This window comes from Dioscorea cayenensis, chromosome 9 (assembly GCF_009730915.1).
Source record: "Dioscorea cayenensis subsp. rotundata cultivar TDr96_F1 chromosome 9, TDr96_F1_v2_PseudoChromosome.rev07_lg8_w22 25.fasta, whole genome shotgun sequence".
NCBI lineage: Eukaryota > Viridiplantae > Streptophyta > Magnoliopsida > Dioscoreales > Dioscoreaceae > Dioscorea > Dioscorea cayenensis.
In genome coordinates this window covers 2,834,320-2,840,057 of record NC_052479.1, presented here as the reverse complement: position 1 = coordinate 2,840,057, position 5,738 = coordinate 2,834,320, and the positions used below count along the sequence as shown (strand labels likewise).

Sequence of the window (5,738 nt, the reverse complement as noted above, 5' to 3'; positions counted from 1 at the left end):
ATATCTTGTTATTAACCCAGTTGTGCTCCAAGTTAACCCTGATTGAACCCTAGACTTATGACCTCTAGCTTCACTAGCCAAGGTTAAGTTCCACAACATTGGCAAAATATAATAAGAATTTTTTTTCTGATTAATCTGGAATAATTTTAAAATATAATAACAAAATTAATATGCAATTAATATAATTGGTATATTTTTTTATACTAAAAAAACAAAAAGAATAAGGAACATCATGGAACATAATAACTAGAAATAAGAAATTTGAAAAATAATTTTAGTATCTTAATTAATTATAAGTAGATATTCTTTTAATCTGTTGAATAACTAAACACAAATAAAAAAATAGTTTGTAGGGAATAACAACAAAATAATGTCATCCTTAATGATCTCAACTTCCTAATAATAGTTTTAAAAGAGAGAAACTTATAATTTTTATATTAATGATTATTAATCTCAATTGGATTACCCAAACGTTTTCATTTCCTTTTCAAAACAAAACCCCACATAAACTTTTGCAATAGCACTATGTCTTCATGGTCATGTTCAAATGTCATTTCCCGAAGGGAGCATTTTCAATGACATTTCGTTTTCCAAACAAAACCTTTTCCCATTGAAAGCATGTGAAACAAGTCCAAAAACATCACATTCAAACTATATAAATAAAATGTTAAATTTTAAGTAATACATCCTAGAATTTAGTCGGTAGTTAGATATGTTTGATAAGACTATGGTTAATAGATTATTATTTAAGATAGTTTGTATATTGGATAAGCTCTATGATTAATAAATAAATAAAGATTACATAATATATCACTCATCAAGCAGTCTTGACTTAAAAATAAACATGGTTAAGTGATTTACTAAAGAATTTATTTTGAAAATCAAAAACTTACCCATTCAGCTCTCCAGTATTTCCGAAAATGAATACTATTGGTTTATCAAATAATAGTTTATATTTATTAAAAGGACATCCACATATATATTATTAATTTTTTATTACTAAGCATAGAATGTTACTCCCTCTATTCCAAAATACATGTTATTTTTTAAAAAAATTATTCCAAAATAGTTGTCTTTTTATAGTATCAAGACAATATATATATATATATTTTTTTTTCAATTTTACCCATCTTCAATTTCCTAAGTTATATAAATGAAGAGAGTAATATTTATAGTTCTAAGTAAAATACATGGTTTCAAAAAAGGGACAATTTAATAATTTTGTTATTTTTTATGTTAAAATTTAAATAATTTAATACTATCCTTGTGTAACATCTTTAAACGATATGTATTTAGAAACGGAGAGAGTATTTAATAATAATATTATTCAATAGGTAGAACATCAAAAATATTAATCGGCTCACCAAATATATCTAACTACCAAGTATATATATTCCAATAATGATAAAATAAATTTATGAAATAAATTCCATAAATAACAGATATTTATGCAATTTTATTTTTGCATTAGTAGCAGCGCCACGTTGAGATAACTTGTGCAAGTATCAACCATTAAGTTTAGTTTTCATTGAGCTAGACTTTTAGTACATTGATTTAGATATCATGACTAAACCCACTTGGAAAATCAAGTAATGAGAATAAAATACAGTGGGAATGCGTGTGCTGCACTAGAACTTAATTTTAGCTTGAGATTAGGACTTGTGAGAATTAAATGGTCCATTGAACAACTCTTTAATTATTTGAAATGTTGTTGCCTTTATTTATTTATTTATTTATTTATTTTGAAAAGGACTCTGTCTCTATGACGTTTGAGTGTGAGATATGATATCACTTATAGGGGCCGTTTGGTTCGCAGTAATATAGAAAGATTACCATGTGTTACGTAGTAATCTGAAAATATTACCACGTTTGGCATTACAACGGTGATAATGTGGATGATAATATCACATTACCAACTTATAAATATTACCAAGAAAGTGATAATCCTATCACCACCAAATTTGGTGTCTATCTTGGATTACCATGGTAATCTTATAACTTTTTATATTTTAACAAATTGATTACTATGACAACCAAACACGGTAATGAACTATTCCCGGTAATAAGAGTTCTCAACCAAACATGGTTATATTAAATTACCACAATATTTCCAACCATATAACATTTTCACTCATATTACCATGGTAATCTTGTTACGTGGTAATATGTCATAACCACGAACCAAATGGCCCCATAAGTTAATTCATTTGATGAGAATATGAACTCTCATCACCCCATATGCCATACGAAAAACTTTTTTTTAATGCTAATAAAGCTATCTCCAACCCAAAACTCTATATTTGGTAGTACTAAAAAATACAACTTCTACAATAAAAGTTTTTCTAACTATCATCTCTATTTTTAACTCTAAAATAAAATATTCTAAAAATATTATTCTCATTTCACAATTTATATATTCATACTATTAACAAATTTAATCATCTTTAAATTTTTTTCACTTTTAACCATTGAATTTAAATATTATACTCCCTCTGTTCCTTTTTATCTGTGTTTTTATCTGTCATTTTTGAACATCAAGAGTATTTATTATTTTTTGTCCAAAATTACCCTAACATTCTATTCAATTATCTTCTTGAAATTTAATATGAGAGAAAAATGTGAAGATATAAATTAGGGGTAATTTTGGAAACATAACTAATTTTTTATTAAATTATGTGAAATAACCAATTTTCTTGGTATGTAAAATTCGGTTATTCACGGCAGATAAAAAGGAACGGAGGGAGTACTATTTAAAATATGATTTTAATTTTTATGTTTATTATAAATATTTATTAAATATAAAATAAAATCTGATTGATAAAAAAAATATAAATACAAATATAAAGATTACATTAATTACTTAATAAAAACATAACATACAAATAAGCATCATCAGTAAAAGCAACACATTATTGGAGACTAAAGTAGCACATAGTTTTTAATTATCTTCGTTATTTGCATAATGCAGCCATAAATGTTCAATCAATGCATTGTAAAGTGCAACATGAGTGACTTTGTCCTTAATTCTTCTGTAATGACCAAGAAATTGTTCAAATCGAGCATCTTCATCTTCTACCAATTCAACTACTGAAGTCACCACTTCGCTTACATTCACGATTGGTGCATTAAGATCTCGTTCATCCTCAACTATCATGTTGTGCATAATAATGCATGCAGTCATTATGTCGTGTAAGACATTTTTCCTCCAAAACTGTGCTAGTCCTGCCACAATTGCAAAACGAGATTGTAGAACACCAAATGCTCTCTCGACGTCTTTTTGGCATGCTTCTTGTCTCATTGCAAAATATTTTTTCTTTAGAGTTCATGGTCATGAATAGTTCATACAATAGTAGACAATTTTGGATATATGTTATCAGCTAAATAATATCTCATATGCTACTCATTTTCTTGAATGGCGTAATGTGTAGGAAGAGCATTACCTTGTGCTAGGTTGGAGAGCAAATTAGGAGACTTCAAAACACTTATGTCATTGTTGGTGTATGGCATACCAAAATAAGCGTGTCATATCTTCCTCTATATTGTCCAGCCCATGATGTGAGACAATTTTTTAACTTCCAATGCATACAGTCCAAACTTCCTAAGATTCCTGGAAACCCACATTGTTCTCCAATGTATAAGAGTCTTACAATATCATTAACATAAAGTGATCTAAGATATTGCTCAGTGAAAATCTCTATGATGGCTCAACAAAATATTGTGAAGCTTTCAATTGCAGTTGATTCAACGATTTTGATATATTCATTTGTAGCATCATCAGGTAAACCATATGCTAACATTCGAAAAGCAGCAATAATTTTTTGTAAAGTAGATAACCCAACTCAACCACGACCACCACAGTGTTGTTGGAAGTAACTATCATGGTCCGTAACTACCTCAACAATGCGAAGAAAAAGACTTCGTGACATCCAATATCTTTAGCAAACTATTTTCAGCATTATATCATGGATTCTCCAAAAAGTAATCATTCCACCTGCTACTTCAAGGTTACAATTGATAACAACATGGCCTGGAATAGAGCCACCATGGAAGCGAAAGTTGTTCAGATGACTTAGGGTTAACTTTAATATCATGTTATTATTTTAAATAACACAATGTATTGCATCCTCTTCCACTGAAAAAGAGATCATACATCCATAAGATGATGATAACAATTGTTATTTTTAGTATTCGAAGCTCCTCCAATGTTGTAATTCATTTTGAGTATATGTTTATGAGCTCTATGAATGAAAAGAATAATAAAATGGTCAATTTATAAGAAAGGATTTGATAAGATAGGGTTTGATAGGATGCATTCAAATCCAACGGTGTTGATGTAGATGAAATCTATCCGATGATTGGTAAGAAGATAAGGTGGCACATTATTCAATTATTGTTATCTTTTGGCATTGGGAAGTGTCACATTAGTTAAATTGCTTATCTTCTGACATTGGGAAGTGTGATGAGATAGGATTTGATAGAATGAATTCAAATACAACGGTGTTGATGTAGATGAAATCCATCTGACGATTGATAAGAAGATAAGGTGGCATATTATTCAATTATTGTTATATTTTGGTATTGGGAAGTGTCACATAATTCAAATTACTTATCTTTTGGCATTGGGAAGTGTGATAAGATAGGGTTTAATAGGATGAATTCAAATCCAACTGTGTTGATGTAGATGAAATCCATCCGAAGGTTGCTAAGAAGATAAGGTGACACATTATTCAATTATTGTTATCTTTTGATATTGAGAAGTGTCACATTATTCAAATTGCTTATCTTTTGGTATTGGGAAGTGTGATAAGATAGGGTTTGATAGGATGGATTCAAATCCAACGGTGTTGATGCAAATGAAATCCATCTGATGGTTGGTAAGAAAATAATGTGACACATTATTCAATTATTGTTATCTTTTGGCATTGGGAAGTGTCACATTATTCAAATTGCTTATCTTCTGATATTGGAAAGTGTGATAAGATAGGGTTTGATACGCTGAATTTAAATCCAACGGTGTTGATGCAAATGAAATTCATCCGACGGTTGATAAGAAGATAAGGTAACACTTTATTCAATTATTGTATTGCCTATATAAACAACTTCATGTCATCTCTCATTTTAACCATTATTATCAAAAAAATTTCTCTTTCATTGTAATCCAAGAAAAATGTCTAAACAATCTCGTAGCTCGGGGTACTATCTTTATGAAGATTTCTACCTCTGTGAAATTTACATAGAAATTACTCAAAAACCCATTATTGGTACAAACCAGTCTTTAGAACAATTACGGGCTTGAACGGAGGAAAAATATAATTTGACAAGAGATAAATCTTGGGTGAAATGTTTTGCTCAATCTTTACAATATCGGATGCAAACAATAGAAAAGGTAATGAAAAAATTGAACGGATGTATTCGACAGGTGGAAAATTTAAATACAAGTGGTGCATCAGACCAAGATATTGTAAGTATTTTATATAATTTACTCTTCGCAAGTTTATATTTTTACTAATACATAACTCTGAAATCGTTTACAAATGAATCAACCAAAGAGGATGCTTTTGGATAATCCTAACTACAAGAAATGGTTAAACTTTGACATGTGTGGCACATTGTGAGGAACTTTGAGAAGTTTGAAGATAATGTTATGACGTCTAGACAAATTACTCGAAAGCATGCATTTGACTATATATCATCAGAATCTGAAAATCCCTCGCCAGAATCGCAAGCATCAGAATCTC

General features: G+C 29.3%; 1 pseudogene; it reads right to left on the bottom strand.

Annotated features, from left to right (window-relative positions):
- Positions 1 to 2,938: 2,938 nt before the first annotated feature.
- On the bottom strand, positions 2,939 to 4,091 carry LOC120269107 (annotated as a pseudogene).
- Positions 4,092 to 5,738: the final 1,647 nt, after the last annotated feature.